The sequence below is a fragment of the Pseudochaenichthys georgianus genome, chromosome 20 (assembly GCF_902827115.2).
Source record: "Pseudochaenichthys georgianus chromosome 20, fPseGeo1.2, whole genome shotgun sequence".
Classification (NCBI taxonomy): domain Eukaryota; kingdom Metazoa; phylum Chordata; class Actinopteri; order Perciformes; family Channichthyidae; genus Pseudochaenichthys; species Pseudochaenichthys georgianus.
In genome coordinates, this window is record NC_047522.1 from 7,675,377 (window position 1) to 7,687,454 (window position 12,078).

A 12,078-nucleotide genomic window follows, 5' to 3' on the forward strand; every position below is an offset into this window, starting at 1 on the left:
GAGGTGGTTGACGTAGGCATGGTGATGGAGACGGGGGAGATGGTGCGGGGGTAGAGGACATGCTGCCAGGGTGGGGAGGTGGTTGATGTAGGCGCGGTGATGAAGATGGAGGAGATGGTGCGCGTCTCCGCAGTGATTTTGGTGGGCGTCGTTGAGGAGCGGGGGTAAAGGACATGGTGCCAGCCCTGCGTATCGCCTTAGTTTGGTCTTTGAACTCCAGGAAGGAATCGGTGCCAACCCTCTGTATCTCCTTTGTGGGTTCAGCGATCTCCAGGAGGGTGGGTGAGGGTGAAAGGGTGAACGGAGTATCCTCAAAGGCGTTGACAGGGGGGGGGGGGTGACGGGCGGTGGAGACTCCTCCGTGTGTCTCATATGTCTCCCATAATCAGAACATTCCTCAGGCGGGTGCAGTGATAATTCTTCAGGGTTTTCTGAGCGATGTGTTGTGTCTTTCTCCTGTTTTGATTCCTCTTGCCGCTTGTCCTTGGCAGAGGGAACAGATTGATGACGCAGGCTGTTGAATATGTTAGAGATAAACATTTTCACTCCTGACTTGTTCAGGCAAACTCCATTTGTCTTGAAAAGATGTATGCGGTCCCAGAAAAAGTTAAAATTGTCAATAAAATGAACAGAATGGTCAGTACAGACAGTTGAAAGCCAGGTGTTCAGTGCAAACAATCTGCTGAATCTCTCCACTCCTCTTCTGACTGGCGGTAGAGGGCCACTGATGAACACATCTGCATTTAGAGAACTGACAGTTTAAAGTCTTCTTTCAGCACTTCTGACTGTTGTTTCACAACATCATTTGTTCCAATGTGTAGTACCACATTCTTCACAGTCAGATGTTCAGCCCCAATATGCAGGATCTTCTCAGCCAAGTCAGAGACCACATCCTTGGGAAAACAGAGTACTTTGGTGTTGTTCTTATTACACAGACCTTTTACATCTCTTACAGCAGAGTCACCCACAATCAGAGTTTCAGGCCCAGTCGTTAGCTTTCCCTCTAGCCTTTTACTTTTGGAGTAGCTATTGGTCCTTACCCTGCTATGTGAAGAGGACGGGTTATCCAGGTCATCAGAAAGAGATCTCCGGCTCTCGGTCAGCGGAGCGTATCTGTTCTGGATTGGCACACTTGGTGGTTTAGGAGGATTTTTTGTAGTTCTCCCTTTAGCAGCTGTCCACGGCTGTTTAGGGGTTGAAGAGGCGCTCTTCCTGGGTGATAACAATGCAGGCCAGCCGATCGCATCACAGATTTCTGAGCCCTGGGCTCTGCCTGTTATCCGTCCTCCCAAATCCCATGAAAATGATTTACTCTTAGGCTTTGCACCCAGAGAGTTCCAGGGAGGACTACCACTTGTAGATTTATTACCCGGTACACAGCCCTCCTGTTCCTTGGAATCCTTGGAGCTGCTAACTAGCTGTGAGATAGCATACCCTTTTTCATTATTTTGTAACACTGGTAAAGTGGTGTCATTCCCACGACATAGTCCATTCACTTCCACGTTAACTTCCAACCGTTGCATTTTCATTTCCAACACAGCCATCTTCTGTAGAAGTTTGTGGAAGTCATCTGTAGAGAATGGAGGCATTTTGCTACCAACTAGCTTAAGCTAAATAGCATGCAGTAGCCTACCAGGCTTTAGCTGTTGCTAGGCCACGCTACTGTAAGACTGAGGTCGTCGTTAAAATGTTGAAATATGGCTGAAATCCTCCGTCTATTTACGAAGATGAACTGTCCCAGTGATAAGTTAATGTCCAGGAGCCGCTGCTCGAAGTTTTCAGAGAATAAGAATAGGAAAATCAGCATAAAAAGTAAGCAGAGGCAAGAGCAAGCAGAAAAGCGTATGCACTGTAAGAAAGATAAGAAGTACGACACCTTTGGCGGGACGTTGCACGACTCGCTGCTGCGAGGAGCGGACAGTTTGAGCTGGGTTAATTTCCTGCTTGCTGCGTGGGGTCTGCGAGACAGCGAGACATCGCGAATGGACGCGGGAAGGGGGGGGGGAGGGCATGCTGAGTGGGCTGTAGCACCCCCATCTGCGGGGCTCCACCAGCACCCGTCAGCAGTCATTATAATTGACCAAATATGCCTCACAGACATTAGGAGGTAAATCCTTTAACGATTGTAATGAATTGCAGAATGTTCTTCTTTTTTTTCCTTCTTTTTAAAACTAAGCAATGTTATCAAATTAGCCATGAGGTTGGCAAGGAATACCAAAAATTGTAGTGGAAACCAAATCACTTGTATTGCCAAGCAACAACTTGTACCTGATCACAGCCTCCTAGACACAGGGCTGCACCGAATGTAACAACACTGAGGCAGGTTGTGTGACAAGTCCTGCTCATCATGACTTATTTACCTTGTTTACTCTGACTCTTCCCCAAGCAGGGGCACTGTGGCAGGAGGAGTGGGGGGGGGGGGGTGGCAGGCTGAATGATTCAGAGACCCAGCGCTCAGCAGGGGCCCTGAACATGCCAGGGCTTTTACATATTTATAGTCGGAGGTGTTGCTGAGCTGTTCGCGGTGCCCCAAAGGTCAAGGCACCGTAGGATCATGGCATTTAGTGTTACCTCATGTATGCTTTGTCACCCTTTACAAGCACTGAGAAGGCTTTGTTTCACTCTCACCCATAATGAATGAGGCACGTGGGTTTTTTAGGAAGTCAGTTTTGGATAATGACAAGCATCTTTGTAAAGTGCAAATTCACAATGTTTTGTTTGGAGAGTCGGATTTGATTGTTTGGAAACAAGACTTAACAAAACTACATCTGCATTTGCCAAAAGCATATTCATGCTGCCAAAGTCTGAATGGTGAGCTATCACTTCTTAAGAGTTCACCACTACAGATACAGCAGTTTCACATAATGTTCTTTATGTGTACAGTATAGTGCGCGCCAACAGTTAATCGCACTATTTCCTGTAATTCTAGGACCCTGGTGAGCAGATGACTGATGCCCAAACAGCAGACTTTCTAGAGAATATGAAAAAGAAACGCATAATATCCTAGACTCCACTGATGAGTTGCACATGTTCAGATAGATTGATCTTGCGAAGGACAGGCAACTTCAAAATAATTTGTCTTAATATTTTAGGTTTTATTTTGTAAGGATTTCAGAGTCCTATATGTCTGATCAGCGGCCAAAAAACTGGATTTCATCAAGAGGGATTGAGGTAATTCTGCTGCTTGATTGGTTTGGCCTGTGTCTTCTAGGGCTCTCTTGGGGGAGTGAGCGGATGCTCATGTGTGCTGCTTCTGCAGATTTCAAAACAAAAATAAAAGAACCCACAAGTCTCCATTTAATTGGATTACTTAATTTGCACATCACATGATATAGTGTGTTGTTGTCCGTACAAAAACTCTGTATTTTGAACCTATTAATCAACTTTTATCAGCTGATGTCAGTCTACACTGGTATGTGTTGTGGCAATTTCTAACATGTGTCAAAGGGCTTTTATGCTGTGTTTTATTGTGTGTGTTTATCATAAACCGTGTCTGTAAGGCACATTCAATTCAGTTGTTACGGGAATATAAAAATTGAATTGAACGTTTTGTTTTAGAGTCCAGCAACATCAGAAGCTAAATGTTTATTACCCAATTGAAAAGGAAGCGACTTGAACAGACCTTTCCAGGCAAAGGTCTCTTCACATCATATTTCCTAATTATCCTGACATATTCCAGACTACATGGTGCTAATCAGCAGTCGAGAGTGTTCGGGGCATAAAAGAGGGGAAGGAAAAGAGCATGGTGGATAATGCACACCTTCTTAACTGAAGGTTTATTCTCAGCCGCCGTTGCCTTGGTGAGCCAGCCCCCGCTGCGTGCAAATGCGTGCTACATTGTCAGTTCACCAGGCTTTGAGAAGCTGCAGCATCACACAGAGCTAAATGGGCTCCCCTCTTAGCGTACAGATGGCTGTGGCGAGGCCCAAGTGGAAATAACACTAAATAAAATTCTCTGAAAATTCTCTCTGAGGATGTGACAAAAGAAAGTGAGGCTACCTTGCCACCTGCAACGTCTGGCACCTCTCTCTCTTCTCTGCCAATTAAGGGATGAGAAAATAGCCAAGCCTCCAGGCTTAGTTTTGCATAATAACATTTGCATAAAATGAGACCATCTGTTTTGAAACCTTTAATTTTGACTGTTACTTTAATGTGTTAATGCTGTGAGCTCTGATTCGCTACACCCTTGATTTCCTTGTGGGCATTGCTACTGAACAACAAAATGAAAGAGGTCTGGATCCCCATTAAACACAACACAGCCACAGCTCTGTTTGCAGTAGCATGGCAGTTTGGCACATCATCCTAATAAGACAGTGACCTGATTACTTGTATGCAAATTATGTATGTCAATATTGGCACAGAGAAAATGACATGCAAGTCAAGATAATAGTTTTAACTGGCTTCGTTATTTTAATCTACAATGTTGTTAAAGTAGAGCTCTAGTTTATTATAACTCTGTTCTTATTTTTATTTTTTTTTTTCCACTCGCCATTAGTTAAGATAAGCTTGTACTCACCAAATAAAAATTAAATAAATATAAGAACATGCGATATCGTCCAAGAGGCTATCGGGTGGCTGTGCTTGCAAGATACTGAACCTTAATTGCTTCTGATCGGTGTGTAAATGTATGCGTGTGTGTGTTTTTATTGCTCGTAATAAGCATATGGCAACGAGCCTCCTCCAACACTGTATGAATGGGTGATTGCTTTGATGTAAAGCACTCTCAGTGGCTGCTAAGACTAGAAGGGCTATTTTAAATGCAGTCCATTAAACATTAATTTATCATAGACGGTTAAGAGTTCATAGCCAGTTTGTTAACTATAGTATTAAATCAGTTGGTGTTGGCATTGGCCTCATTTTGTTTGTGCCGTCTCTAAATGATTGTCATTGGCATACAATGCATACCTACATGTGCAGCGCCTCACACAGCCCGCCTCATTCAGAGCTTCTATCCTCCTCTTGGCACCGCAGGAGAAATGTAACAAACGACAGAGTGCGGGCACTTCCAGAGGGGTTTTTATACAAGCTGATGACCACTCGGCAGAGGCCCACTGCCATGTGTGTCTCGGGAACTGCCAGGCGCTGTCTAAACGTGCCTCGTAGGGATCCTCGACAGATGGTGGACATGTGCAACAACTCTGTCTCTTCCCTTGGTTTCACAGTCTCATGCAAACCCTTTTTATGAGTAATGACTCAAGACTTCATCGTCACGAGTTCAGCACGTATTAAAAGAAAGGGGGTTATAACTCGCTACGATTCAGTGCATATCCAGGCTTTTCATATTTATTGGTAACTTGTGCCTGCCCCTGGCAACCCAGCATGCACTTCACCTCAGGATGCCATTACTGTTCATCCTGCAGCGAGTTGCTCTGTTGATTAGAGAGGCTCACCCAATTAAGAAAAGATCTGAAACACCCGGCTTGTGGTTTGCAGGAGAAGGGTGAGGGACCGTCTTCTTCTCCGAGGCAATCAGGATGACAGCCGTCTTGGCGACTCCCCGTCCAGAAAGCTTATTTTCAGATTTAACTTAGCATTTATTTTTTTTAACCACAACAAAGGCTCAAGTTAAGCTCTTTACTCAAGAAGAGGCATGATTTGAAATAGCTGGCGGTTGTCATCACCGCATTTCAAGATCTGCAATCAGTTTTCCTTTATCTTCTTTACCACTATACACTCCTTATAGGATTATGGCGCCATATATTTGAATACATTACGGTAGAAAGTCAATCCGAATTATAGGGTTAACTTCCATGTATGTCAATGCATCAGCTTTCCTTTGATGTTAGGGTCTTCCACTTTACTTGTGTACACCTCTTTAGTTTCACACAGTACCCAATTGTTATAATTAAAATAAATTGGAATAATTACTATAATTAGGAAATCAAATTCATAAAGTAAACTCCAAAATTCTGCTTCTCCAGCTCCAGTCTGGGGGTACGATCTCTATTAGTGACACCATTCACCACTGAGGTGTCTCACTGTTTATTGAAATGGTTTAAAACACAGCTGCACAACCTTTCTTATACCCCCCTGCTAATCAATTGTTACCATTCCAGTGATTATAATAATAACAATTAGGCTTACTGGGCAGAACATAAGAATGCAGACCATACTGTGAGACTTTATCAGGAATTCTGAATATGAGATTGACTTGTCAGGTGGCCTGTTGGGTGCAATTCAATTATCTCTTTGTTTTGCTGCAGGGAATGAACAGAGAAGATAGATTTGAAACACACAGTAAAATAGCAGGAGACTGCTGCTACGATAAAAGGTCAATAAAAGCAACAGCGTGAAAGAGAAAAGTGATTAGCAGTAAAACTAATAGATTGTGGAATATGGTACTAAGGGAGCTATTTGAGTTGCTTTGTTTCCGTCTGAAATGGGAGTTTTTAGGGCATTTCTCTTCTTTGTGTCTTTTGGAAACAATCTCTTTTCACTCCTAATGCAAAAGTGCAGTTTCTTGCTGTTTTCCCTGCATTTTACATCCTCGCATTGTACAATTCCCATTTCTCCTTTAGACTTCTCTGTGCTGACTCTGATTTATTCATCATTTTTGTTTTTCATCAAACATATTGGATTATTCTCAAGATGAGGAGTAGAAGTTTAAAAAAAACAGATAGGAGCTCCGTCTTATTTTTCTTAGCATTCCGAGAACCCAGGTCATCTTCCAAGAACATGATGTTATCCGAGTCCACTCTCCAAATGCAGATATCGTTCAATCACCCTGTGATCGTCTCCTCTCCCCTTATCTCCCAAAGCTTTCTCTTAAAAAACCCACAGCAGCCGAGTGTGCAGCGCTCACAGTGATAACGGGGAATGGAAAAAGAGTTTACCTCCGCTGTATTGTGCTAGTGTTAGCACATTCCCATTGAAGTGTTGTCTGAGACTGGAAACGGTGGGCATATGGGACACACTCCTCTGCAATGCAATATTCAAAGAGATCTTACATAATTCATTTTCCCTCTGTTTTTGGAGATTCATCCTCAAAGTGTCACTGGCAGACCCTTTTAATTTGACAAGCCTGTGAAACTGGAGTGCAAAATCTTGACGGCTTGGCTTGGCAACTTCTCACGGGACGGGTTGATATTGGGATGATAATGAGGCACTCTTTTCAAAAGAATGGATGAATTAATAACCAGTCATCAGTCTGGGAGGAATAGTTCAAAGGCCGTCATAATCTATTGGCTCATATAGCGCCGCTTCCAAATGAGAGGAAGCATCATTTATTTAGGTCATAGACTATCTTTTGGTGAATAAACACTGATAGTTTTTGCAGGAGGAAACAAACAGAAAACAACATCACTGAGAATAAGTTCAGATGGAAGTCAGCACTCAGCAGCTGTGATTTACCACAGATAAGTGACAACATGTGTGTGACATCCAGGAGGAATCTGCACATGTATGTTGATTATTCTTTTGTGGCATTGTTTAGTAGCAAAAGGAGGTTTCTTGCAGATACTCAATAAGAATGCTTGAAACCATGTTGTACTATTGTTTACTGCATTTGTTGTTGATAGTTGTAGGGTACAGCATTGTCCACTGGCAGCACATGGTTTGGTCCCATCCTTTCTATTACTTAATCAATGGGTAATGCTCTTGTTGTCCTTAGCAAAAAGCTACACATGAATGTTGCTGTTCTTGAAAACTATGCTATTTTTATAACAAGGTCTTTGGGTAATACAAGCTTAAGATATTTAAACGTTGTGCTCCATGACATAAAATACATCAATAAATACCCCACTCGTGAATGTCTGAATCTTTAACGTGTCTTTTAAAAAGGTGGTTGTGACAACATAAAACAACTACACATCTAAATCTGCCGTTAGCTTAGCGGTGTTGACGTGAAGTGTTGCGACGTAGTTACAAAGTTAGTTTGGCGCATTATGGTTAAGGAAAGACCAGAGTTACTGTGAGAAAGAAAACAAAACTTGGCTCATGACCACTTCACACTGATACTAAATGTAAATCTTCAATTGGAAATGGCTCTGGAGTGTCTGCCAAGTTGATTTCTCTCTATTCATCTATTATTTTATCTGTGTGCCAGTGAGCCCTATTCCACTGTCTTTTTCAATTCAATCCAGGCACTGTGGCTTTAAGTATGAGTTGGCCACACTACTGATAGTGATATTTACAGATTATTTCTTTTTCTTTTGATGATCTTGCAGTGATTCTCAACCAGCACGGATACTGGTTATCATTTTCATCCCAATCATCCACACACACTCTCCTCTGTCCCTCACAGCCATCATTTATAGGTCACATTGCGTCAAATCACTTGTAACGCGTAGGGATGGGAATTTGAAAGCAAATGTATATTCGAATATTTACCCACTTTTTTTTCAATGATTTTTTAGAAATACATACATGTTCAAATAAGTGTAGAAACCAAGTCGAATTTGTCAAATGTATTGAACTGGTGATCACAGTTTGACAGCTATAAACCTACAGCTTTCATGTGTGAAGGCGATTCACAATCAGGCCAGCTGTAGAGAAGACCCTCTCAGCTGGAGGTTGCGGGTATAGCAAGTATAGCATGTATATAAGTTTAATTTGGCATAGTTTGACCTCTACACCGCACTCACTAACCTGGTCGAAATATTTCCACTAGTGCTGTCAAAATTATCGCGTTAACGGCGGTAATTAATTTTTTTGAATTAATTGCGTTAAAATATTTAACGCATTTAACGCATGTGCAGAATGGCCCGCCCCATACGTGCCACCAGTGGCAGCGCCAGGGTATGGCTGGGGTAGGCTACACCCATACCAAGAAATGGCTTAGCCCCAACATGAAAAATGATGTTAAAGTAAGCAAAATAAAGTCTGCCAACTCGCGCGGAGTAAATTGCACAGACAGCAGTTAGTAAGATTGATTTCAGTAGCCACGGTTTTGAAAACTTTTGTCACGTAGTGATCGTCTTCTCAATAGAACATCTTTGATAACGGCGTGGTGTTGTTGCAGGAAGTCCCGACGGATAATACTTTTGCTGTAGTACAGGGCAGAGCCATATAATAGTAATAATATGGCTCTGGTACAGGGGTGCACATAACTGGTACGCAGGTTATGTGCGTAATCTTAAATGCGTACCGTCACTTGTGTCACAAAGCGCATTTGCGTACCGACGTACTTGTGAAGCTTTTCCAGAAGGCGGTTAGATCACCGGACGACAGAGTCGGTCTCCGTGTGCACAGACAGGGCTGCTGTTAACGTCGGTCTGTACAACGGAACTGTGCCAACACTACGCCAACCGGCTGCGGAGGGAGACTCCCCCCTTTCACTGGAGAACTGCGCTAAAACAGCTGATCACAACGTTCACACTCTGTGGTCACGAAGTACTCCACTAGCCCCCCCCCCCTCTGTCGACTTTCCTGAAGTACTCCCCCGTTGATAGAAATCAACACGTAATGAATTAAGACCCCACGGTTTGATGATTGATAGGTGTGTGGGCTCTCTTTCATTTTGACACGCAGAACAATGTTATAATAAACATAGATACTGTATGTTAAATGGATATATGCGCCTTCTTTAATTTATTTTTCCATTCCTACAACAATATACATAAATAAATGGCATATTTTGGACATAGTTCGAATGGTGATTAATCATGATTAATTAATTTTTAAGCTGTGATTAATCTGATTAAAAATGTTAATCGTTTGACAGCCCTAATTTCCACACATTACTCCTTTTTGACGCCATGTCTGTGTAGGACTCTTCTCAGAGTGTAAATAATTACCGGACTATGACTGGTAAAATATGTTGAATACCGGCAAAACTAAATCTCTCCAGTCAAAATGTCCATGTACTTTGCCGCCACACACGGTTGCCGCAAGCAGCGCTTATTGTTGTTTAGGCTGGTCAGTCTCATGTGTCGCGAGTGTTGATAGGGGGCGGGGGAGCACGCTCATGAACTGTTAGCGCCGGAACATCGCAACGGCTGCGGAGCTCATTTGCGCCACATTTGGGCCTAAGATGAGGTTTGAGTCTGCGTGATCTGCGTGTAGGGAGGGGCAGCAGCAGCCATATCATTAGTTAGAACCAGCGCCATATAGATAGAAGAGTTACGACACCGGAAGTCCAAAAACGGTTATCGTCACGTGGTTCATGTAGACGAGGATCGTTCCCCGGAAGTTCATGGCGGGTAATGTGAATGCATTGATAACAGGAGATAGAACTACGATTTTTGTTAATTATTAGTGAATAAAGGTTTTGATTTGCAATATTTATACAACAAATCGATATGTGTATGTATTTACATCAATATGTTTTAAAAAATAAAATCGAATTTGCTAATATTAAGTGATAATATTAGGATTAGTGTGAACAACTAGTTTACATGTTACTAACAGTGCCTTGTTAAAGAGCCTGTTGCTGTTTATTTATAGCTTTGAATTCTTTCAAACCAATATTATCTTCTTAAACTTGTATGGTAGTCAGGAGCATCACTTTCTAATGTTTATTGATACATTTAGAGGGAGGGGATCTAAAGTAATGCTTTAAAATTCAGATTAGATTCATTTCTACCATTTTCTTAAATTCATGGTAGTTTCAGTAATCCCCTGGTAATTGAGGACACAAGTTATCTAAACGACTAATGTCATCTTTATGGCTTTCAGAAAGGACAGGAGACCGACAGGTGACTATCAAAGGACTAGCAGCAGCAGCAGGACTAGCAGCATATGATGATAATGATGATGTTAAATGTGTTGTTTTAGGAACATCCATTAGCAAATACATGGAATTCAATAAACATTGAATAGCATATCATGCAGTTTGTCGGTGCCTTTTCCTCCGTGTTGTCCTGGTTTGCTGTGCTGCCTCCTAGTAGCCACCATGGTTTGCTGTGCTGCCTGGGGATGCTCAAATCGCTCAGAAAAAGGAGTACGAATGTACGGCTTCCCCACTGACACAGAGCAGAGGAAAAAATGTCTGGCTCAAGTCAGCAGGAGCAATTTCACGACCAACAGCAACAAAATATGTGATGTAATTATATACAAACACTGCATTTTCACTTTTTCACAAAACGAAAACCACACCATTGGGAAAGCTTAATGTTTTGTTTAATACAAAAAAACAGGGAAAGGCTTGAAAAACACTGAGAGTTGAGACTCATGGTGCAGGGTGAGGGTCTCAGTGCAGGTATTCAGGCTCCATTGAACCCCCCTCTGGTTCTTGTGCTGAAAGAGGGAGTAACAGACAGGAGAAAGGGTTATACACACACAGCACACCTATTGGATGGGAAATGCCTTGGGGAGATAAGGTGTTTACTTATATAAAACAGTATTAAACTTACTTTGTGTTTTCACTCTCACTTAAGTCCCTCTCCCTTTGCCACCAATCCAGAATCAGCTGAGCTGCAACATTATACAGACAGGTAATAATCAACATAATCACAAGGACACAATATGGCTCTGCTAAAAACACTCACTCTTACACGTACCAAAGTTATATTGATCTAATATTTAACTCCCTCCACCCCCCCCGCATACAATCCCGTTTAGAAGCCCCTCTTCTCTAATTCAACATGTTGGACGAAATGACATTAAGAGAACGGAACTTACAATTAAAAGGCTGTTCAACGTGTGTTGCTAACTTGCTTCGGTATGCTAGCTTAATCTGTTATCTGTAAACGTTCCCTAAATCTACTAATTTAGGGATAATCCACTGACATCCTTTAATACACATGTTCATTTGAATCAGATGTACTGATAATATCCGCAATATAAATCTTTAAACTTCTTCTTACCTTTAAAAGTCCGTCACGAACGGTCTATTATGCTGCAACTCCACAGCTCTGCCAGCCTTGGCGCTAACTTCCGGGGAACGATTGAGAGGCTCCACGATCCGCCATTGCTGTAAAAAAGTGGTCCATTGGAGTGAACGGAGATGTCGTAACTCTTCTATTAAATAGCTCTGGTTAGAACTAGCTAGATCTGATGGATTTGGACATAAACGTGAGTGAAGAGAGAGATCAGCACCTGCAGCTCTGCCCGCTGTGAGGGACCGGTGAGCGGAGCAAAACACACCTTTAGACGTCACCTAACACATTTAGCTATGGCACTGTCGTATACATTGAATTA

At 42.4% G+C, this 12,078-nt stretch overlaps 1 long non-coding RNA gene across 1 annotated transcript; it reads right to left on the bottom strand.

The window, feature by feature from the left end:
* Positions 1-11,041: 11,041 nt before the first annotated feature.
* Positions 11,042-11,878, bottom strand: LOC139435908 (uncharacterized). The gene is made up of 3 exons (XR_011645120.1): positions 11,745-11,878; positions 11,292-11,352; positions 11,042-11,175 (listed from the first exon to the last, which is right to left on the bottom strand). It is a non-coding gene; the product is annotated as an uncharacterized lncRNA (long non-coding RNA).
* Positions 11,879-12,078: the final 200 nt, after the last annotated feature.